A 25,176-nucleotide genomic window follows, 5' to 3' on the forward strand; every position below is an offset into this window, starting at 1 on the left:
TTTATTTTTTTTTCAGAATTATTTATTTTGTAAGTTCTTCATGAGAGACTTGATAATGTTAACATTCCTTGATAGCAAGTATATCACAGTATGTAACATACAGTGTGACATTAGATAGATTCGAATTTATTAAAAAAAAAAAAAAAAAAAAAATTATATAAATGCATAGTTATTAATCTTCAAATCAATAATTTAAAATTCTCAAATGTTTTATGACCAAATGTCAACTAGAAAAGATAAGTACTAAATTCTCTAAAAAAATACTTATATGAGATTATCTTGAGTAAATGACTTTTTTCCACCCAAATAATAGTTTAATGACACTTTCCTACACAAAAACTTTTAAAATACCACTTTATTGTCCAAATTTATATTCCGTTTTTGATTCCGACATCATTGCAGTCCCACATCACTATCATTCACTTCTTTAATCATCATTTACCAAAACTCCTCAAACCTTACTCCCAAAGACTTTGCCTCCGATCAATCTCATCCACAAAAATCTAACATTTCACCATCAAAAGACTCATCAGTCTCCCCTCTTCAAAAGCTCTAACGACTTGAACCAAGTTTGTCTTTTGTTCATCATTAGAATATAAATTTGAGTAGTAAAATAATATTTTAAAAATCTGTAAATGGTAAAGTGTCATTAAGCCATTATTTGGGTGAAAAAAAGTCGTTAACTCGATTATCTTACCAAATAATCATATTGATAAGGTATAACTACTCAGTTAGAATTATCATATAAATCGTAATTCTGTAAAACCACCCATCAAAAAGGCGATTCTATTGATAAACTATAATAGTAGTTATTGTAAAAAATGAAATTGTTCACGTAAACGATTTCACCACGTTAGCATAACGATGTTCACAAGCTTTTATATGTTTTATGTAAAAGTTTATATCCGAAAATAATCTTGATCCTGTTACAAGAGTTTCCCAATAAATATTTTCCAAATTTCCGCACTCATTCCCATTTCTTATAGGTTTCAAAATCTGTTTTATTTCCACTAAAAACCACAACTGTCTCTGATTGCATTCTCAACAATCACTTGTATTTTTTTTTTTTTTTTTTTTTTTGGTTACCAGGAGTGTCTGAACAAGTTTATGTGCATCTCAATTAATCTTTCGACTCCGAACAATGCTTTTGAAACAAGACAAGCCATGCGGTCAGTACCCAACAATATTAATAACCATTCTTCTTATTCGAACCTAAGACCACTAGGAGAGCAAACTCTTTAGCTCCAAGCCCCTACCACACGGCCAACTCATTGTTGGTTCAATCACTTGTATTTTTATTCTAACTGTTGTTCTATTTACACAGATACCGATAATTTTGAAATCTTTTCTTGGGGTTTGAGTTTGGTAGGACTAAAATTGTTCATACCCAGATAGTTAAATCAGTTTTGAAGAATACACATGTCATGACAACTGCTCCTGTTGATTCTTATTCGAGGTCGAGTTGTGATATTTTTGTAGCCATGAAACTGTTTGATGAAATGAACTGTCTTGAATCCGATGAGGTTGTCTGGGGTTCTTCGCTTAATCGATGTTAATCGATGTAAAATACATATGGTTGTACGGGTTTGCCAAAATTCAATATTGTAGTATTATTAGCCACTGAATTTAGTCTCATCACATCCACATCTAAAACTCTCTAATTTTCTTCTTTAAATAAAAATGGTTCCCAAGGTTTGCATTTGGATTCGGGTACTTCCTGTCCACCCGTGATTGTGCTAATGACAAAATCGAAACGGGCGAAAAAACTGTTATCCTAATGTTTCTCGTCACATGTATTTATTTTTTCAGAGTTATTTTATGTTGTAAGTTCTTCGTGAGGGACTAGACAATGTTAACATTCCTTAATAACAATTATATCACAATATGTAATAAGGTTTTAAAACCCGGTCCAGGGAGTGACCCAATCAGGTCACCAGGTTGGCCGATCGAACCGGTTCAACCGCCAGTCGAACTGTGATGTCATCATACTGATATTAGCATGATGACATCATTCTGACATATAAAAAATAATAAAATACTAAAAATGTGGTTCAACTGCTAGGTCTAACTGATTGGACCGCTGTTCTTAACAAAAAATCGGGTCCAACCATGGTTCAAACTGGGTCGTTTAATATTTTCGGTTTTTTAGTCAAACTAACTTGGCTCGATCACAAATTCCAGATTGAACTGGCTAGGCTGGGTTGGGTTTTAAAACCATGCTATGTAACATACAAGTGTGACATTAAATATGATTCGAATTTAAAAAAAAAAAAAAAAAAGGAATTAGAATTAAATGCATAGTTATTAATCTTCAAATCAATGATTTAAAATTCTCAAATTTTTCTATAAGAATTTGAAATATGAAAAATGCACTTAACTTTGAATTGAATTTATTTATATTGAGAAAATGAGAAAATCTTACAATTTAAGAAAATTCATGACTTATTTATAGATAGGGTATGAAGAAAGAGGAAAATCATCGTCCATCTCGATGTTATAGCGATGGAGAGTCATTTTGACCAACCAGAACTGTTTCCCTCACCTTGACGATTGTTCATTGTCCCATAAAATTTTACTATGAAGTCGACTTCTGGACCTCCTAACGGTTTTACACGAAGAACAATAGCAGAAAATCGTCCAAAGTTGTAATTATAAAGGAGTTCATCGTCTTCTAACTCTTGATTGTTTAACTTGATTGTTAGTCGGGCGACTTTCACCTTTAAAATCGCTCCAATGAATCCCTTCAAATCAAGAACAGGTTTGAAGATCGCCATATTGAATATGTGTGTTGTCTTATTGGCATCACTGATGGCCAATCTCAAAGGAGCCATACTAATAAAATCACAAAAAGGAAGAAAATTGTAGTTCTGCTTAAGTGTCTGTATATAATTATATACTGTTCATTGGTAATGTGTTTTGTGGAAACATTTTATGTTCATTTCAAATAATTAAATCTTATTTTGCATGTGATTTTTTGTGGTTGATATTGCCATGTTGACCAACTGTATGAATTGACTTGCACAAAATATGGCAAAAATAATGGAATTTAAAAAACTAATATTATTTTCATGTGAATTTTTTTTGACATATGTAGAATTAGGAGAAAATAAAATAAATATACACATTATACATTAAAAAATGAATATAAATAAATATGTTGAATTTGTTAATTTTGTGTTGTTTGTGTAAGTAATTTTCCTTTTTTTTAAAAGGGGATTTTTGTCATTTCAAAATTTGTACACAATTTCTTTCCAAAAATCAGTTTTATTTAAATAATTAAAATAATTATTTAAACAATATTAAAAAGTGAAGAATTGTCCTGCCAGTTAGCATCGTCGATTCTAGTGGCCATCACAGAAGCTATATGATGGTGACTCCTATTGTATAGTTCTTTTGTTTAGGCCTGTTTTGTATGGGATTGGGCTGGTTTTGTATAGGACTGTACATCCTATTTCTCTTTAGGCCTTTTGCTTTTGTTTATCCTCTTGGGCCTGTCCAAGAGGTCTTTTAGCTAAATAGAGAGTCTCTCCACCAAGGTTCTAAAAATCGGATCGGACAATGATCCGTTCAAGGGTCCAGTTTTCAATTTAACCGGTTTGACTGGTTGGATCGGTTGGTTGGACCGTAATTTATAAAATTTTTTTAGTCCCTTAAAGTTTGAAATTCATCAAAAACACCCCTTAATACTCCCTTAAGGTTTGAAATATATCTAAAACACTCCTATCGCGCGAAGATTCTGGTGAGTGGTGGTGGCAGCGACGATCGACGGCCAATCGAAGCTAGAATCTTGGGGCTTTTGATGTGTAGGTGCCGACGACTCTGATGGTGGTGCTAGGGAGTTTCATCGTCGTTGGAACTTGTCGAAATCAACGAAAGAAATCCGACATCGCATCACACGTGAACTTTAGGTGGACGGCGATCGACGTAGACTAGACGACGGCGACTAAAAATGGATGGTTTTGGTCGTGGAGATGCCGTCCGTTGAATGGGGGTGCTTTCTCCGTCGAAAGATGCCGAAATCCGACGAGGTTTAGCTGTGATTGGACCGCGATTCGACACTATTCCAACAGTCCAACCGCGGTCCAATCCGGTTTAAATCAAAATGATAGTTTTTTATATATACCGGATTGGATTTGCCGCCGGTTGCCGGTCAAACCGATCCGATCGGGCGGTCCGGTCCGGTCCGGTTTTCAAAACCTTGCTCTCCACAATAAACTCTCTTGTCTCTACACTTTTTCTCTCAAGACTTATCTCTTGACTTGGCTAAAACAGAAAGCAACAAAACCATTATATACTTATAAACAAGGACAAAAACAGTTTACCCATACCCAATTGAACAACTGAAATTAAATACATGAAAACTTGAATCCCACAATTGAATAAGTTGCTTTATATCTTGTTACAAGTCATGACCACTTTCATTGACAGGTCTCCCATCTACCATGCTTGTACTGTTTTGCTCAAATCCATTCCTTTAACATTTCATGATTCCATGACCATTTGATACTGATGCACTCTATGACCTGAAAAAGCAAGTTTTATTTATGAGTAATACTACAGTTACCGAAGATTGCGTACCGAATTTGTGCACCGTATGACGTGACAAAATCTTGACTGTTGATTCATTATTAGTTAATATTAATCAACTGTCAAAATTTTTCCACGTCATTTGGTGCACAGATTCGGTGCACAACCTTCGGTGGCTCTATCATTTTCCATTATTTATTAGACTACAAACGACAGTGATGATGCTAATTCAAGAAGAAAATAGGAGATAATATTATAGAGCCCACCAAGAAAATGTGAAAACCAGAAGATTCAACACTTGTTTCATTAGGAAAAAGTTTCTTCTTGTTAATAAGTGCCTCCATGAAGTTCTACTATTGAATGATAAAAATTGGACCTTCATTTCTTCTCCTGAGTGACAGAAATTGTAAATTCTCAGCATATATAGGATGCCATTGAACTAGTAAATCAACTCTGCATGTTAAAGTAAATAACGGAATCAGAAACACAAAGCTGTGATATGCTTTCCATTTAACCATCAAGAAAAAAATGAAGAAAGAATAAAGATTAGAGAGAAAGCATAACTAACCATTGGTTAAGGTTTTTCGACTACTCTCCTAACGTCATTCTACCTCTTTCCCATAACCTGATAATTCTAAACTTAGAATAGAAATTACATGACGTAGTATAATTATTTAAGAAAAATTTACTTAAACATTATCAGATAGTTGCTACATGGCATGTGGGATTATGACCTTCGAGAAGTGCGAACATAGTTATACAAAATCCTGCAGACTCTTAATGATGTAAGCTTACCGAATTGCAAATGTGAAAACCAGGGAGTGAGCACTTGTTTCATCTGGCAGATTATCTTTTTGTTACAAGTGCCTTGACCAATTTCTATGGCCTCCAGTATTTACCCTGCCAATCTTAAATTCTACACATATGTGAAAGAAATAACTCAACCACTAACATAACATTGTGATATGCTTTCTCATTAAGAAATAAGAAAGACAGAAAGAACAGAGATCGGAATTAAGAAAGCATAACTAACCATTAATTAACTTCTTTCGACTACTCTCCTAGTACCATTCTTCCTCTCTTCCATACGGCAAAATGCTTCACTGAGACAGTAAATATTTTCAAGATGAAAGTAGGAGATTGAAATAAACAGTATGAAATGCTAGCTTACCAAGTAAATTTGAAGACAAGGGTTTGAGCAATTGTTTCGTCTTGTAAATTTTCTTTTTGTTTACAAGTGCCTCAATCAAGTTTTCTTCAGTGCACAATGTAATTTCATCCTCCATTGCTACGGCCTCAAATGTTTAACAGAAAATTCATTGAATTTCTCAACATAGTTAGCAACCGTCAAGAAATAACAGAGCCAGCTTTCTTCAGATATGCTTTCACATTAAACATCAAGCATTAAAGAAAGAACAGAGAGCAACTTTGAGAAAGCATAACCAACCATTAATTGAATTCATTCAGAAACTCTCATAAAACCATTCTTCCTCTCTTCCATGCCACAAAATGCATCTCTGGAACAAAAAATATTTCGATGAAATGTGAAACCTTAGATAGAATTTTTTTAAGAAATTTTTTAACATCTAAAATCATGTTTAGTATAATATTCAGATATTGTTGTCAGAATTAAAATTTTAGTTGTCTTATAGTAATAATTTTCTCAATTCAAGGGACCCTATTGCTTTGACCTGGGGTATTTCCTCTATGGATCGGTGAATAAAATTGTAAATTCTCAGTATAGGTAAACCAAATGGTAAATCAGTTCTGCATATTAAAGAAATAACTGAATCAGAAAATAAATGTTGTGAAGTGCTTTTAAACATCACAAATGAAGAAAGAGAAGAAAAATTTATAACCAACCGTTAACTGAGTTCTTCCTACTACTCTCCTAAAACCCATAATTTCCTTCTTCTGGAAGACAAAATCCTGCACTGAAACAATGACTATTTGTTGAAATTTAAAGCTATAAATAGAACATTACATGCCTGAGTGTAAAAGAAAAAACAGCACTTAAACATTATCAGAAAATATATGTAAGGAAAGTGGGGTTATCACCTTAAGATATACGGCCATAGGTAATACATGATATTTCCAAGTCTGTCAACTTTTTCCACCATGATACCTCAATCTGCAAATTTCTGCACAGAGAATTTGATGCCTGGTTTCAATAAGCTGAAAGAGAACTAATGTCTTTACATAGGAATCGTATGGTCAAAAAAAGAATACAAGAACCAAGAAATCATTAACAATTGATGACAAACCTTAATTCTTAAACTTCTTAATACACCATAATTCAACCTTGATTCTTCTGCAAATTCTTGGCATCTTAAACTTGGCTCACTGCATCAAAATGAACATATCAAAACCAAGTTTAATTAGCTAGAGAGAACCTGTCTTTTCAATTTCCCCACTAAGTAGAGAGATAACCAAGAAAACAAACCAGCTTAATGAATTATCAAATGATTTCATAGAGGGCATCCACTGTAATTTGAGAAGCTCCCTGATTAAAGAGCAACCAACAATAAGAGAAATCAGTTCTGAATAAAAGTTAAAGAATTTACAGAACCAATAATAATAATGTGATGTACTTTCTAGTTTAAACATGAAGAAAGAAAGAGAAGTGAGAAAGGATAACCAACCATTTGAATCCTTTTGAGTACATAATCTCCTACATTTATCCCTCCCCTCTTCCATATTTGTTCTACGATAGAAATCTGAAACCATGGTCGAATAGAAATTTGCATGGCTTAAAAGAAAAAAAATTGCATAAACAATATCAGATGATTAATCTATGAAAAATTGAGAGTGGACATCACTCATAGACGATATTTCCAGGTCTGTCAAAATTTTTCAGCATGACAGAAATTCTGTAAATGAAATTTGTCCTTTTAAAGAAGTGCTTTGGAGATAGAAATATAGATGAGATGCTACTCACCAAGTAAATGTGGAAACCAAAAGATTTAGCAATTGTTGTTTCATTTGGAGAAATTTCTTTTTGAACAAGTGCCTACATGAAATTTCTATCATTGAATGATAATAACTTGTCGTTCATTGCTTTGCCCTGGAGTAATTCCTCCACTGATCAGTTCCAGAAATAAACAGAATATTAAAGAAATGACATAGGGATTAGTATGAAATGCTAGCTTACCAAGTAAATGTGAAGACCAGGGTCTGAGCAATTGTTTCATCTTGTAAATTTTCTTTTTGCTTACAAGTGCCTCAATTAAGTTTTCTTCAGTGCATGATGTAATTTTGTCCACCATTGCTACGGCCTCGAATGTTTAACAGAAAATTGAAATTTTCAGCATAGTTAGCAAACTATCAAGAAATAACAGAACCAGTTTTCTTCAGAAATGCTTTCATATTAAACATCAAGCATTGAAGAAAGATCAGAGAGCAACATTGAGAAAGCATAACCAACCATTAAACGAGTTCGTTCAGCAACTCTCTAAAAACCATTCTTCCTCTCTTCCATGCCGCAAAATGCATCTCTGGAACAGTAAATATTTAGATAATAATATTAAAAAGTGAAGAATTGTCCTGCCAGTTAGCATCGTCGATTCTAGTGGCCATCACAGAAGCTATATGATGGTGACTCCTCTTGTTTAGGCCTGTTTTGTAGGGGATTGGGCTGGTTTTGTATAGGACTGTACATCCTATTTTTCTTTAGGCCTTTTGCTTTTGTTTATCCTCTTGGCCTGTCCAAGAGGTCTTTTAGCTAAATAGAGAGTCTCTCCACCAAGGTTCTAAAAACCGAATTGGACAATGACCCGTTCAAGGGTGTAGTTTTCGATTTGACCGGTTTGACTGGTTGGATCGGTTGGTTAGACCGTAATTTATAAAATTATATTTAGTCCCTTAAGGTTTGAAATTCATCAAAAACACCCCTTAATACTCCCTTAAGGTTTGAAATATATCTAAAACACTCCTGTCGCGCTAAGATTCTGGTGAGTGGTGGCGACAGCGACGATCGACCGCCAATCGAAGCTGGAATCTTGGGGCTTTTGATGTGTAGGTGCTGGTGACTTTGATGGTGGTGCTAGGGAGTTCCATCGTCATCGGAACTCGTCGGAATCAACGAAAGAAATCCGACATCGCATCACACGTGAACTTTAGGTGGACGGCGATCGACGTAGGCTAGACGACGACGACTAAAAATGGATGGTTTTGGTCGTGGAGATGTCGTCCGTCGAATGGGGGTGTTTTCTCCGTCGAAAGATGTCGGAATCCGACAAGGTTAAGCTGCGATTGGACCGCGATTCGATACTATTCCAACGGTCCAACCGCGGTCCAATTCGGTTTAAATCAAAATGACGGTTTTTTTATATACACCGGACTGGATTTGCCACTGGTTGCCGGTCGAACCGATCTGACCGGGCGGTCCGGTCCGGTTTTCAAAACCTTGCTCTCCACAATAAGCTGTCTCTTGTCTCTACACTTTTTCTCTCAAGACTTATCTCTTGACTTGGCTAAAACAGAAAGCAACAAAACCATTATATACTTATAAACGAGGACAAAAACAGTTTACCCATACCCAATTGAACAACTGAAATTTAAATACATGAAAACTTGAATCCCACAATTGAATAAGTTGCTTTATATCTTGTTACAAATCATGACCACTTTCATTGACAGGTCTCCCCATCTACCATGCTTGTACTGTTTTGCTCAAATCCATTCCTTTAACATTTCATGATTCCATGACCATTTGATACTGATGCACTCTATGACCTGAAAAAGCAAGTATTATTTATGAGTAATACTACAGTTACCGAAGGTTGCGTATCGAATTTGTGCACCGGATGACGTGACAAAATCCTGACTGTTGATTCATTATTAGTTAATATTAATCAACTGTCAATATTTTTCCACGTCATTTGGTGCACAAATTCGGTGCGCAACCTTCGGTGGCTCTATCATTTTCCATTATTTATTAGACTACAAACGACAGTGATGATGCTAATTCAAGAAGAAAATAGGAGATAATATTATAGAGCCCACCAAGAAAATGTGAAAACCAGAAGATTCAACACTTGTTTCATTAGGAAAAAGTTTCTTCTTGTTAATAAGTGCCTCCATGAAGTTCTACTATTGAATGATAAAAATTGGACCTTCATTTCTTCTCCTGAGTGACAGAAATTGTAAATTCTCAGCATATATAGGATGCCATTGAACTAGTAAATCAACTCTGCATGTTAAAGTAAATAACGGAATCAGAAACACAAAGCTGTGATATGCTTTCCATTTAACCATCAAGAAAAAAATGAAGAAAGAATAAAGATTAGAGAGAAAGCATAACTAACCATTGGTTAAGGTTTTTCGACTACTCTCCTAACGTCATTCTACCTCTTTCCCATAACCTGATAATTCTAAACTTAGAATAGAAATTACATGACGTAGTATAATTATTTAAGAAAAATTTACTTAAACATTATCAGATAGTTGCTACATGGCATGTGGGATTATGACCTTCGAGAAGTGCGAACATAGTTATACAAAATCCTGCAGACTCTTAATGATGTAAGCTTACCGAATTGCAAATGTGAAAACCAGGGAGTGAGCACTTGTTTCATCTGGCAGATTATCTTTTTGTTACAAGTGCCTTGACCAATTTCTATGGCCTCCAGTATTTACCCTGCCAATCTTAAATTCTACACATATGTGAAAGAAATAACTCAACCACTAACATAACATTGTGATATGCTTTCTCATTAAGAAATAAGAAAGACAGAAAGAACAGAGATCGGAATTAAGAAAGCATAACTAACCATTAATTAACTTCTTTCGACTACTCTCCTAGTACCATTCTTCCTCTCTTCCATACGGCAAAATGCTTCACTGAGACAGTAAATATTTTCAAGATGAAAGTTGGAGATTGAAATAAACAGTATGAAATGCTAGCTTACCAAGTAAATTTGAAGACAAGGGTTTGAGCAATTGTTTCGTCTTGTAAATTTTCTTTTTGTTTACAAGTGCCTCAATCAAGTTTTCTTCAGTGCACAATGTAATTTCATCCTCCATTGCTACGGCCTCAAATGTTTAACAGAAAATTCATTGAATTTCTCAACATAGTTAGCAACCGTCAAGAAATAACAGAGCCAGCTTTCTTCAGATATGCTTTCATATTAAACATCAAGCATTAAAGAAAGAACAGAGAGCAACTTTGAGAAAGCATAACCAACCATTAATTGAATTCGTTCAGAAACTCTCATAAAACCATTCTTCCTCTCTTCCATGCCGCAAAATGCATCTCTGGAACAAAAAATATTTCGATGAAATGTGAAACCTTAGATAGAATTTTTTTAAGAAATTTTTTAACATCTAAAATCATGTTTAGTATAATATTCAGATATTGTTGTCAGAATTAAAATTTTAGTTGTCTTATAGTAATAATTTTCTCAATTCAAGGGACCCTATTGCTTTGACCTGGGGTATTTCCTCTATGGATCGGTGAATAAAATTGTCAATTCTCAGTATAGGTAAACCAAATGGTAAATCAGTTCTGCATATTAAAGAAATAACTGAATCAGAAAATAAATATTGTGAAGTGCTTTTAAACATCACAAATGAAGAAAGAGAAGAAAAATTTATAACCAACCGTTAACTGAGTTCTTCCTACTACTCTCCTAAAACCCATAATTTCCTTCTTCTGGAAGACAAAATCCTGCACTGAAACAATGACTATTTGTTGAAATTTAAAGCTATAAATAGAACATTACATGCCTGAGTGTAAAAGAAAAAACAGCACTTAAACATTATCAGAAAATATATGTAAGGAAAGTGGGGTTATCACCTTAAGATATACGGCCATAGGTAATACATGATATTTCCAAGTCTGTCAACTTTTTCCACCATGATACCTCAATCTGCAAATTTCTGCACAAAGAATTTGATGCCTGGTTTCAATAAGCTGAAAGAGAACTAATGTCTTTACATAGGAATCGTATGGTCAAAAAAAGAATACAAGAACCAAATCATTAACAATTGATGACAAACCTTAATTCTTAAACTTCTTAATACACCATAATTCAACCTTGATTCTTCTGCAAATTCATGGCATCTTAAACTTGGCTCACTGCATCAAAATGAACATATCAAAACCAAGTTTAATTAGCTAGAGAGAACCTGTCTTTTCAATTTCCCCACTAAGTAGAGAGATAACCAAGAAAACAAACCAGCTCAATGAATTATCAAATGATTTCATAGAGGGCATCCACTGTAATTTGAGAAGCTCCCTGATAAAAGAGCAACCAACAATAAGAGAAATCAGTTCTGAATAAAAGTTAAAAAATTTACAGAACCAATAATAATAATGTGATGTACTTTCTAGTTTAAACATGAAGAAAGAAAGAGAAGTGAGAAAGGATAACCAACCATTTGAGTCCTTTTGAGTACATAATCTCCTACATTTATCCCTCCTCTCTTCCATATTTGTTCTACGATAGAAATCTGAAACCATGGTCGAATAGAAATTTGAATGGCTTAAAAGAAAAAAAATTGCATAAACAATATCAGATGATTAATCTATGAAAAATTGAGAGTGGACATCACTCATAGACGATATTTCCAGGTCTGTCAAAATTTTTCAGCATGACAGAAATTCTGTAAATGAAATTTGTCCTTTTAAAGAAGCACTTTGGAGATAGAAATATAGATGAGATGCTACTCACCAAGTAAATGTGGAAACCAAAAGATTTAGCAATTGTTGTTTCATTTGGAGAAATTTCTTATTGAACAAGTGCCAACATGAAATTTCTATCATTGAATGATAATAACTTGTCGCTCATTGCTTTGCCCAGGAGTAATTCCTCCACTGATCAGTTCCAGAAATAAACAGAATATTAAAGAAATGACATAGGGATTAGTATGAAATGCTAGCTTACCAAGTAAATGTGAAGACCAGGGTCTGAGCAATTGTTTCATCTTGTAAATTTTCTTTTTGCTTACAAGTGCCTCAATCAAGTTTTCTTCAGTGCATGATGTAATTTTGTCCACCATTGCTACGGCCTCGAATGTTTAACAGAAAATTGAAATTTTCAGCATAGTTAGCAAACTATCAAGAAATAACAGAACCAGTTTTCTTCAGAAATGCTTTCATATTAAACATCACGCATTGAAGAAAGATCAGAGAGCAACATTGAGAAAGCATAACCAACCATTAAACGAGCTCGTTCAGCAACTCTCTAAAAACCATTCTTCCTCTCTTCCATGCCGCAAAATGCATCTCTGGAACAGTAAATATTTAGATGAAATATAAAACCTTACATAGAAAATTACATGTCTTTGTAACAAGGAATTTGACAAAAAAAGAAAAAAGAAAAAAAAAAAGCACGTACTTAAATTGGGGTTATAAAATACTTAAAAGTTCTGTAGAGAGAAATTAATAACTGCTCTCAATAAGCCCAAACAGAAAAAATTTTTTAGTATATATAACACTCTTGGTTAAGAAAAAGACTGCAAATTGGTTTCATATTTCAACCTTGATTCTTGAGCAAATTCATGACATCTTAAACTTGGCTGCCTGCAACAAAATTAAATTTTAGTAGAGAGAATATGGCTTTTCAACGTCCGCACTAAGTAGATACAGATAACAAAGAAAATAAGCCTTTCTCAAGAAAGCAAATTACAGACATATCAATCAGTTCTGCATAGAATTTAAAGAATTTAGCGAACCATTAATAATGCTGTGATGTTCTTTCTAGTTTAAACATGAAGAAAAAACAGAGAAGTGGGAAAGCATAACCAACCAGTTGACACCTTTTGAGTAAATAAGCTCCTACATTTATCCCTCCTCTATATTTGTTCTAATGTTGAAATTTGAAACTGTGATCGAAAAGAAATTTGCATGCCTTAGTAAAAAGAAAATAATCGCATAAACAATATAATATGATTAATCTTAGTAGATATTTCCAACTTCTGTCATACATATTGATCATATTTCAACATTGATTCTTCATGAATTTCATGGCATTTTAAACTTAATTCAGTGCATCAAAACCAACACAAACAGGTAAAGTCTTCTTAACAAGTAAATGGCATTTTAAAATTTCAATATCCACAAGCTAGAAAAAATGAGAAAAGCAACCTCAGTGACTCATCCAAGTGTTTCATAGAGGGAATCCAGAGCAACTGGGGAAGCTTCCTGGCATAAGAGAAAGGCATTAACAGTTATTTAACGGGGTAGTTCGACATCATTCTTCGATATATGCTTGATATCAATTTCTTAAAGATCTGTTTTGGAGTTAAAACTAAAAAAGAGCTTAAACAGTACCAGAAAATTGATGCATGAAAAGTGGGATTATGACCTCCAAAAAGCACAGATACATCAGATATTTACTGGCCTGTCACTGTTTTCCAGTATGATACAAAGTTCCGTTGACCAAATTTGATGCCTGGTTTTAATAAGCTCAAACAGAAATAATGGCTTAATTGATGACAAACCTTGATTCTTAAACTTCTTAATACATCATAATAAAACCTTTGTTCTTCAGAAAATTCACGACACCTTAAACTTGCCTCTCTCTGCATCAAAATGAACATATCAAAATCAAGTTTAATTAGCTAGAGAGAACATGGCTTTACAATGTCCCCGCTAAGTAGAGTGATAACTAAGGAAACAAACCTATCTCAACGAGTGATCAAAAGAATTCATAGAGCGAATCCACAGTAATTTGAGAAGGCTCCCTGGCAAAAGAGCAACCCAACAGTTCTATATAAATATTAAATAAATTTACAGTACCACTAATAATGCTGTGATGTACTTTCTAGTTTAAACATGAAGCAAAAAAACAGAGAAGTTAAAAAAGCATAACCAACCGTTTCAGTCCTTTTGAGTACATACTGTGCTACATTTGTCCTTCCTCTCTTCCACATTTTTTCTAAGGTAGATATTTGGCACTGCGATCGAATAGAGATTTGCATGCCTTAGTAAAAAGTAAAAGATCACGACGTTAACATTATCAGATGATGAAAAGTATGAATGACAGTAATAATGCTAATTCAAGCATCATGTAGGAGATAGAAATACAGATTTGATGCTAGCTCACCAAGAAGTGTGAAAACCAAAAGATTCAGCATTTGTTTCATCAGGCAAAATAGATTTAATGAAGTTACAGCCATTGACCCATAATAATTGGTCCTATCAGATGATGAAAAGTATGAATGACAGTAATAATGCTAATTCAAGCATCATGTAGGAGATAGAAATACAGATTTGATGCTAGCTCACCGAGAAGTGTGAAAACCAAAAGATTCAGCATTTGTTTCATCAGGCAAAATAGATTTAATGAAGTTACAGCCATTGACCCATAATAATTGGTCCTATCAGATGATGAAAAGTATGAATGACAGTAATAATGCTAATTCAAGCATCATGTAGGAGATAGAAATACAGATTTGATGCTAGCTCACCGAGAAGTGTGAAAACCAAAAGATTCAGCATTTGTTTCATCAGGCAAAATAGATTTAATGAAGTTACAGCCATTGACCCATAAAAATTGGTCCTTTATTGCTTTGAGCTGGAGTATTTCCTCTACTGATGGGTGAATGAAATTGTAAATTCTGAGGATAGGTGGCCCAAATAGTAAATCAGCTCTGCATATTAAAGAAATAAATGTTGTGAAGTGGCCCTTAAGATATACGGCCCAAATATTGATCTCCATAGTACAAGTCACCAGGTAAAATATTTCAGAAGGCCCATGTATCTTATTTTGTATTAATGGACCAATCCATTCTTTTAACATTAAAGGTTCAATTTTACAAAAAATATAAATATATACATGTATTTCTATTTCTATTTCTATAATTTAAAATACCGAATAATTGCAAATGTATAAAACTAAAACTACAACAACTAGATTTTGATATCTAATTTGATTAAAACAAGCGGAGTGTAAAATAATCACAAATCCAATGCTATTTCTGCTACCACTCTGTCTCTCTCAATCATTCATTTAATCATTTCTATTTTGCTTAAAACAAGTGGAGAGGGGACCAATCTCTTTCAATGTAAACATAATCAAATGATATCAAAGAATATAATTAGTGAATTAAAATTAATACATATGCCAGGCCAGCCATATGTATTAATATTATATTTACTAATTCTTGAATTTGGACCATTATTTAAATTACCTCTAACTAAATCTATGATTAACACATGCCTTTTTTTTTCAATATCTTCAAATTCATTAATTATTCAATCACAAATGCATTTATTTAAACAAAAATAAGATTATTACTTCTCTTTCTTCCCCTTCACCAATAGTAGCCTAGCAGAGGACAAAACCAAATTTCTTTTTTCAATGTTGTATTCTGAACAAGGTGGCTTGGCACTGCCTTTAATTTGAGGCAGCAAACAACTTGCAAGAGAACCAGAGATAACATGATGTAATATCATCATCTTCTTCTTCTTGTCCCTTTCTTGTAATCTCATAATCCCACTCTTTTCATTCATCCATGAACTCAAAAGTGAGAGTTTTCAATTTGGGGAAGAAAATAAATGATGAAGATGTGACATCACTTTCTATTCCCAAAAATTCATTGCTCACTCTTTTCAAACTCCTCATAGGCATAATATCCAAAGATTCAAGGGAAGGCAATTTTCCTAAGGGAGGCAAATGCTTCAAGTTCATGCATTTAGAGAGTACTAATCTCCAGAGCTTGGTTAAGGATATCATCCCATTGGGCAAAATAGTGTGGCCTCTGTAATTTTGTATCTCTAATTTCTCCAAATTTAAAGGTGGTTGTAAGATTTCAAGAAGTGCTTCATTATCCTTATTCATCCTCTCTCCTTCATCTTCTTCTGCTTCATCAATCTCATTCGTCCTTTCTACTTTTGTATAAACTAAAGACAAATCAATGAGATTTTTCTGATTCTCAATTTATGATCTTTTAGCCTCGTTCTTCGATATATTTCCCAACCTTTTTATAGATAACCCTCCAAAGAGGTTAAGGTATTTCAAACTTCAAGGCTGCATGTTTTATTATCATTACCATCACCACCACTTAACACAAATTCCCTTAAGGTTCGGAGATTAGTCAATCTTTGATTTCCTATTGACATGTATGTTAATGACATGGTCCTATTATTCTGTAGATGTCGTAGATTTATTAATTTTCATATTCCTTGAGGTAATTCTTCCAGTTTTTGACAAAAACTAATGTCTAAAGTTTGCAAACTATATAATCCACATAATTCTTCAGGAAGTTTTCTTATTTTTAGACCACTCAAATTAAGATATCTCAAATATATCAATTTTCCAATCTCTTTAGGAATGTCTTTAATCAAATTTTCATACCACCATGGCACTCCACCTATGGTTAATGCCTTTAAAGATGTCAATTCACCAAATAATTTTGATAAGATAGTAGGAGCCAAAGGAACCTGCCAATCTTTAAAATTATATAAGAAACTATGCATTCGTTTGAGACTAAAAATGTAGCCAAGAACTGAATCTTGTTTATGAATTGTCACCATCAAATGACAAACTTGCTTGGGATAAGAAGAGTTTATGATTGGATCCTTAAGACCATCAACTTCTATCGAGATACATTCATTGTTACTCAAGAATTGGGCAAAGTCATGCACTAAATCATGCATTTTACATTCAAAGATAATATTTTCATTGTCTTTTTTAAACTCTTGGAAGAATGATTGTGATCCTAAATAATCAAAATACTATTCACCAGCTAACTCCATCACCTTATTTTCTTCTTCTTTAAGATATCCTTGAGTCATCCATAATTTAATCAAATAATCTTTCCTTATTCTATAATCCTTAGGAAAGACGGCACAATATACGAAACATCATTTAATCATAGAAGGCAAATCACTATAACTCAATAATAATGGCCAAAAAATATCTTCTTCAAATTCTTCAAGTTTCCATAATTCACTATCTAAGATACTTTGCCATTGTTCCCTATGTTTCTTAAAGCGCAAGAGACTCCCAATAGTCTTTACAGCAAGAGGCAAACCCTTGCGCTTCCTTAAAATTCGCCTACCAATCTCTTCAAATTTTTTACCTCCTCTTGATACATACGAAAAAATGCTAATTGCTCAAACAACAACCAACATTCTTCATCAGACAACTCATTAGCATTGATAATATCAATTGATCCCATCATACATGCAACCAACTCCTCATGTGTGGTAATCAAAATTTTACTTCCATGGAGACCATTCTTCAAGCAATGATACAACGATTCCTATTTTTTGTAATCTTCGTTCCACACATCATTTAAGACCAAAAGAAATTTCTTTTCCACAATAGATGCATTAATACGTTGAAGAAGCAATTAGAATTCAACTAAGTTCGAAGTAGACCCTTCTAGAGCCTCAATGATTGCTTTAGCAATCTTGTACTCATCAAAAGGCTTCGATACACGTACCCATATATTTTCTCAAAATTGTTTATGACCTCATTATCTTTAAATGCAAATTGAGCAGTAGTGGTTTTACCAATCCCTCCCATCCCTACAATAGAGATGATAGGAAGGTGTTGTTCACTACTCTCACACAACTTACGTACTAAAATGCTCTTGTCGTCAACTCGACCACATATCTCAGACACATCAACAAATGAGGTACTTTGTACTCGTTCAGACTTTTCAACACTTTCGATCGTGTTAAAAGCATACTTATCTTTTTGTCTCACAATGTCGTCTAGATTTTCAGTAACATCTTTTATCTTCATTGCAATGTCATGACGTAAACTAACTTGCTTGAATGAAAAGCAAGAGGTGGGAAAGGAGAAACACACCTTCTTCTTTGGAACAGCAGCATCTTCAGGTCCCTCAATTTGTTGTTTCAACATGGCATAGTTCCACTCATCCAACACATCTTCAATGTCGTAGGATGCGTGTTTGAGCCGATCTAACCAAGGACTTAAAGTTTTCTCCTTCACTTGTCTTTCCTCTGCATCATCAAGCACAACTTCAGTAGCTTCAAGATTGCTCCTAAGCTTTTTGACTTCTTTGTCAGCACCAACAACTAGCTTTACCTCCTGTTGTATCCCTTGACGAGTGATTGAAATCAGTTGCTCCAAGACAGCGGAAACAATTGCTTCAGCCATGATCAGAAATGGTAACTATTTGAATGATAAAAGAAGTGGAGAAAATTATGAGTTATTAGAGAGGTGCTTATAGATGTGAAAATGAAAGTGACCCTTATTAGGAGAAACATATACATAGGTAAAAAAGCTTAACCCATCTCAACTTTTCCATATAATTTCAAAGTCTTGTAATGAAACAACTAACCACACTATTTTCTAATGAAATCCTTAATTCTAAGCGTCGGATCAAAGATGTAATAATGGTGATTAACCATGATTAGGTAACAAGACTGAGAGATTAAAATAGACATGAGAGTAGAGCTGGCCATGTTGTGGGCCCTAAAAAAGGCACATGGGCCGGCACATCACAACACCAAAAAATAAAATAAAATAAAAAAATAAAATAAAATACTAGTCTATGTTTATAGCTAAGATATATTTGAAGATTTTATGAATTTAGAAATTAATGAAAATGAAGATGTATAATAATTCTTAATATAATTTCTAAGTTTGTATTTATAATTTATAATTATAACTTATAAGTAATAAAAAGTGTTGAAATTCAATCAATATTTCAATGTCTTATTATTTTATTATATTTCATAGTGATTATATATATTTTTAATTAATATAAATACAAAATGTCACTAAATATAACATTTAAAATGTTTTTATAATAATTATTAATAATAAATAAAAAATAACCATAATTTATAAATATTAAAATTAAATATTTTTACAAAGTATGCGGGTCAGCCCACATTACGACACGATATATAGCGGGTTATGCCATGGGCCTTCAAATTTGGTGGGCCGACATGACATAGTAAGACACGAATTTTTGTGGACCTTGACACTAGACAGTCGATGGAACGACGAGCCTTACACAATACAACATGACATGATCCACTGCCGACTCTACGTGAGAGTAAGTTGATAAACGTGTTGGAAGGGCGGATATTAAAAAGGGAGGGTAAAAACGTCAATGGAGAAAGTTAAGGGAAATATACTAATTGGAGAAGCCCACGTTTCAGTAGGGTGACTGTGGGTCGAGCAAACAGTTTTTAATATGTTATGATTGGTTGACATGTGTCCAATCAACTAAACTCGGCCGACAAGGATTAAATTTCAAAGAAAAAAAACGCATCTAATCTCTGATTGGTTTCTTTCTTGACTTTGGAACACGTGGGGTCGGTTGACTCATGGAACTACATGCCTCACAACAAAGGAAAGACAAACGACTTTTTTTTTTTAATAATACTGCACCAACAATCCTCTCTCACAACTCTGATGTAATAGTTCACAATTAGTCAATTCATAATACATTTGATATGAATCCTATATCCCATTAATTCATTATAAATTAACTAATTATGAACTGTTGCATTAAGGTAGTGAGAAAAAGTAATTGATGAAGTATTACTTTTTTTTTATTGGTGGCAAAGACCACACGTGGGAAGAGGAGAAGAATTTTGGTCGTGACGTGTAGAGGTAGAGAGTAGGGGGTAAAGTAAAGGGCCTCCTATGTTGACGCGTGTATAATTAAGTGGGATACTTCAATTTAGGAGTAGCATATACATTGGTCAGAAAGCTAAATCATTTTGTGGGCTCTCGTGCAGCAGCGCAATCAATCTTTTCCACAATGTCCATTATTAGCAAAATAATATTACACCTAGAGGTGGAAAAAATGGGTCGGGTTAGACGGGTCAACCCTAACCCGGCCCGGTAAAAAAAGGGTTGAGCCCGGCCCACCTTAATGGCGGGCTGGGTTGAGCCCAACCCGCCAGCAACCGCCGGGCGGGCCGGGTTGCAAAATGGCAACCCGCTGGCCCGCGGGTTGCTATTTTGTCCTCTCTGCAGGAGGACCGCAACCCGGCGGGTTGCGGGCGGGTTGGGTGTGCCAACCCGCGGGTTGGCTGTTGCCAACGGCCAACCCGCCGGGTTGGGCAAAAAAAAAATTAAAAAAAAATACAAAATTAATTTAGTTTTTTAAATTACACTTTTACCCTTAAAATATAGCTGTTTTATAGCCGTTGGAGGGGTCTTTTTCGTCATTTCCTTTCCCCATTTTTTTCTATAAATTGGCCCTAAACTCTCATATTTTTCTCACAACTCAAATTCTCTCATTCTCTCATATTCTCTAATCTCTATTCTCTCAATTATTCATTTATTCTCTTAATCTTTTTGTTATCAATTTGCTCTTATTTTAATTTTTATTAGTTTTTGCAATTTTCAATTCATATTTCCAATTTTCCAAATTCCAAATTCCAAATTCCAATTCTCTTTCTTTAATTTTTATTTCTTCTACATCAATTTTTTTTTCAACTACAATGGATAGATATTTCTCTCCCCTCAATTTCAATGATGAAGAAAACTACTATCCTAGTCCTAGTCCCGCTGATTTTACTATGAATGCAGGAGATTCAAATAGTCCCGCTGTCCCAATCCCAGTCTCAGAATCCGATACACCTCAAAATATGCCGTCGATTCCAACAGCTCCCGGTGGTTCTAGAAGTCGTCCTCGTCCAACTTCATCTCAAGCTGAGGCGGGATCATCAACTGCCGTCGAAAGCGAAAACAGACACACATCAGACGTTTGGGCGCATTTCGACAAGTTTTACGAGACAGAAAATGGCGTTCAAGTCAAGAAAGCAAGATGCAAATATTGTGCAAATGTTTATAAAGCTGATTCAGGTAATGGTACTAGTACTTTAAAAAGGCATGCTAATAAACATATTAATCAACATGGAAATAGAGAAAGCAATCAAACTCAAATAACTAATATGGGTACTACTTGGCGTTATAATTCTGATGTATATAGGGAACAGTTAGCTTTATATATTGCTGCATCTGATCAACCTATTAATATGGCAGAAGATAAATATTTTGAAAGATTTGTTCAAAATTCATTTTTTCCAGGATTTAAAAGTTATTCTAAAACTGCAACTAGAAATGATTTAATAAAATTGTTTAAAAAAATGAAATTAGAATTAAAAAATAAATTTCATACTTGTCATATTAGTGTGGCTTTAACTGCTGATATTTGGAGTGGTAGAGCTAAACAAGATTATATTTGTGTGACTAGTCATTATTTTGATAATGAATTTAAATTAAATAAATCTTTATTAGGATTTAGATTAATGGATGTGGATCATAGTGGTTTAGAAATCTATAATAAAATTATTGAAGTTTTAGAAGATTATGATATTATTGATAAAGTGATAAGTTTAACTTTAGATAATGCAAGTTCTAATAGTAAAGCTATAGAATTTTTTCAAAATAATTATCTTTTATATAATAATTTGAAGTTTTTTCACCAACGTTGTGCATGTCATGTTATTAATTTAATTGTGAAAAGTGGTATGAAAACAATTAAAAAAAATATTGATAGAATTAGGGAATCTTTAGCTTGGATTACTAGTAGTAATAAAAGAAATGCTGAATTTCAAGAAGCTTGTATAAAATCAAATATGTCTCCTAGAACTTTTGCATTAGATATGCCTGTTAGATGGAATAGTACTTATTTAATGCTTGATTCATGTTTACCTTATGCTAATATAATTAGTTATTTTGTAGCAAATAATAGAGGTCCTCATCATTTGGTAGAAAATGATTGGAAGATAGCTAAAGTATTTCATTCTTTTCTCAAATGTTTTTACCAAGCCACTTTACAACTTTCTGGTGTGTATTATCCTACTAGTCCATTGGTAATACATGCAATTATAAAAATTTCCGAGTTATTTACAAAAAACAAAGATGATGAAATTTTACATGCACCAATAAAGGCAATGGAAAAAAAATTTTTGAAATATTGGAGACCCGTTCCTTTTCTTTATTGTTTAGGTGCTATATTTGATCCTAGAATTAAATTAGCACGTTTAGAAAATGGTCTTGACAATTTAAGTGAAAATTTACAAAACGAATCATATATCAATCAAATAGGAGAGGTAAAAAATAGTCTTTTCGAAGTATATTTCCAATATGAAAACAGGTATGGGAACCCGCAGTCGCAAAGAGGCGAAATATCCAGAGAAGCTGTAGCAGAAGAAACAAATGAAGACTTATTCTCTTGGAATGCACTGAATAGGCCGAAGAGGACCCGAGTCCGAAGCACAGCCTCCTCTTCAGACGCACCACCACCAACAACAACAACAACTAATATGCTGTCCTCCATGGAGTCGCAGAGTAATGAACTTCAACAATATTTGGCAACCCCCGAAATGTTTTCAACAGGTCACTTTGATCTCTTAGAGTATTGGAGAGCCAGAAAATGTATTTTTCCGGTATTATCAAGACTTGCCTTGGATGTTTTCGCTGTTCCTGTCTCAACCGTCTCATCCGAACAAACATTTAGTGCAAGTGGAAGGATTTTAAATGAAAGGAGGACTAAACTTGCTCCAAAAATGATTGAAGTCCTCACATGTCTTCGAGATTGGGAACGATCGCGCCATCAAGATCAATACGAGGTTATCGACAATACTTTAGTAGAATCGTTTCAATTTTGTAATATAGATGATACAGATGAGGGAGGTCCTAGTGAACCACCCCCAAATTAGTTGTTTTGTAAAATGTAATTTGTAAATTAATTGTCAATTATTGCACTCTTTTTTCTTTACCAAGTTTTTCTCCCATTGAGTTTTTTTTTGTGAGGTTTTTAACAAGGCAATAATTGTTATAATTTCTTATTTTATTTTTTGATAAATGAATAATTTTTCTTATATTATAATTTTATTGTATCAAAATTGAATTAATATTTGAAATGTTAACAAACAAAAAAATTGAATTGAATTATTGATATTTGAAAAGTTAATTAAAAATAATTATATTTATAATTATTTATTTGAAAAGTTAAAAAAAAAAACAAAAAAAAAAAAAGGAAAATCGGGCTAACCCGGCCCAGCCCGCCACCTAACCCGGCGGGTTAGGGCTGGCGAGCCGGGCTGGGCCAGCCATTTTGAAGAAAATGGCGGGCCTAACCCGGCCTGCCTTTGCTGGCGGGCGGGTTAGGCCCGGCCCGCCAAACAAAGTAACCCGCCGCGGGCGGGTCACTTTTCCATCTCTAATTACACCTCTCTCACAATTTTTCTCTCACAATCTTGTGCTATTAGTTTACAATTAATCAATTTATAATAGGTCTCATATAAATCCCACATAAATCTTACTAATTAATTATAAGCTGACCGATTACGAACTGTCATGTCAAGATTGTGAGAGAAAATTATTGAAAAAAGGTTATTGGTGTAGTATATTACTCTTATTAGCTTAAGACTAGAATAATAACTTATTATTCTAGTCTTATGCTTATTATTAATAAACTTCTAAGTTCTAACATATTAATTTCTTTGAAGCTTCCAATTTAAAATTAACTTTACTTCCATATGCAATTCTATATACATGCTATTGCAGATTTGCAATACGCAAGTCTTTGATTATTACGTCAGTGGTATCATAAATTAATACATGTATATATATCATGTAAATGTTAGTAAAAAAAACAGAAAGAGGAGAAAACTCATACTTGATATAAATATATAAAACAGCTAAAGTAATATTCTTTGGACGGGGTTTAGTTCACTTACCCTTATGAACGTTGAGAGTAGCTTTGATATTCCATTGCATCTGATAAAGCCTACGAGTTGGGATTTGTATGAATGAAAGTGTCGATTGTCGGCAGGAATGGTGGTGGGAGATTGATCAATGAAGTTCATATCAAGAGAAGATTAAAACTCTTCAACATGATGTATTGTTATTAGTATAGAACAAGTTAATATTAAGTGCATTTTAGTAAAATATATAGTTAGCAATTTAGCATTGATCGAGAAGAACAATATTGCCCTATAATTACAGAAATTTCTTCATTGCTTTGCCATTGGGGATTTCCTCTATTGATCAATTGCAGAAATTTCTAAATTCTATTAAATCAACCCTGCATATTAAAATAAATAACAAAATCATTAACAAAACGCACTGATCGATGTGCTTTCTGTTTATAAAAAAAATCATGATGTTAACGGAATATGCATGGCCCCAGTTTCTTATTCTCTCACCCACCATGCAACAGTAGAAGAAAGTGCAAGTTGTGTTATTAATGGTCAAAATAATGCAAAAATTTCTTCATAAATAGGACCCAAAAATCATTCTTCTTATTCCTCCTTACCAAAAATCCAGTGTACACCTAATGAATGAACATACTTTGGCATTCTGATTGGTTACTACCTAAGTACCTATCTCACACACTTTATATTTCGAAACTCAAAACGCTTAATCATCACTAGGTATCTGATAATAAAAGGATAAAAGTATTCAACATAGGTTTTTGAGTTTAAGTTCTCTTTAGTATCAATAAGAGTGATTAACGAGAGAATTTATCACACTTTCACTTTATAACTTCGAAAAATTAGTTGAAATATACGTAAAATAGCTTAAACACTCCAGACCCACCCCAAAAAAAAAAAAAAATAAAAAAATTCCAACGCTTACTAATGAATGCATGAATTTTATGAAATTATTATCTCACTGATATATTTGATTGACTGATTCAGAAAAATAGAATTAAAATAATAATAATAATATTATACATATAATTTTCTTT

General features: G+C 33.6%; 4 long non-coding RNA genes across 10 annotated transcripts; all 4 read right to left on the reverse strand.

The window, feature by feature from the left end:
- Positions 1-4,441: 4,441 nt before the first annotated feature.
- LOC116134184 lies at positions 4,442-8,021 on the reverse strand. Of its 5 annotated transcripts, none has more exons than XR_004128689.1 (14): positions 7,952-8,021; positions 7,679-7,802; positions 7,466-7,591; positions 7,170-7,244; positions 6,971-7,030; positions 6,792-6,870; positions 6,586-6,668; positions 6,391-6,461; positions 5,699-6,044; positions 5,561-5,630; positions 5,323-5,443; positions 5,096-5,152; positions 4,904-4,980; positions 4,442-4,523 (listed from the first exon to the last, which is right to left on the reverse strand). It is a non-coding gene; the product is annotated as an uncharacterized LOC116134184 (long non-coding RNA). The 5 variants fall into 5 exon arrangements; XR_004128687.1 differs by having other exon boundaries at positions 4,446-4,523; positions 4,794-4,980; XR_004128690.1 differs by lacking the exon at positions 4,442-4,523 and having other exon boundaries at positions 4,708-4,917.
- Positions 8,022-9,069: 1,048 nt separating this feature from the next.
- On the reverse strand, positions 9,070-10,638 carry LOC116134188. Of its 2 annotated transcripts, XR_004128692.1 has the most exons (6): positions 10,437-10,638; positions 10,299-10,368; positions 10,061-10,181; positions 9,834-9,890; positions 9,532-9,718; positions 9,070-9,261 (listed from the first exon to the last, which is right to left on the reverse strand). It is a non-coding gene; the product is annotated as an uncharacterized LOC116134188 (long non-coding RNA). The 2 variants fall into 2 exon arrangements; XR_004128691.1 differs by lacking the exon at positions 9,070-9,261 and having other exon boundaries at positions 9,429-9,718.
- A 485-nt stretch (positions 10,639-11,123) lies between these two features.
- On the reverse strand, positions 11,124-11,585 carry LOC116134113. The gene is made up of 3 exons (XR_004128648.1): positions 11,527-11,585; positions 11,324-11,406; positions 11,124-11,199 (listed from the first exon to the last, which is right to left on the reverse strand). It is a non-coding gene; the product is annotated as an uncharacterized LOC116134113 (long non-coding RNA).
- An 884-nt stretch (positions 11,586-12,469) lies between these two features.
- On the reverse strand, positions 12,470-14,428 carry LOC116134121. 2 transcript variants are annotated; one of them, XR_004128678.1, is made up of 9 exons: positions 14,347-14,428; positions 14,153-14,214; positions 13,972-14,052; positions 13,802-13,877; positions 13,616-13,672; positions 13,010-13,051; positions 12,867-12,917; positions 12,687-12,756; positions 12,522-12,537 (listed from the first exon to the last, which is right to left on the reverse strand). It is a non-coding gene; the product is annotated as an uncharacterized LOC116134121 (long non-coding RNA). The 2 variants fall into 2 exon arrangements; XR_004128679.1 differs by lacking the exon at positions 12,867-12,917 and having other exon boundaries at positions 12,470-12,537.
- Between the last annotated feature and the right edge of the window lie 10,748 nt (positions 14,429-25,176).

Source organism: Pistacia vera, unplaced genomic scaffold (assembly GCF_008641045.1).
Source record: "Pistacia vera cultivar Batoury unplaced genomic scaffold, PisVer_v2 Contig283, whole genome shotgun sequence".
Taxonomy (NCBI): Eukaryota; Viridiplantae; Streptophyta; class Magnoliopsida; order Sapindales; family Anacardiaceae; genus Pistacia; species Pistacia vera.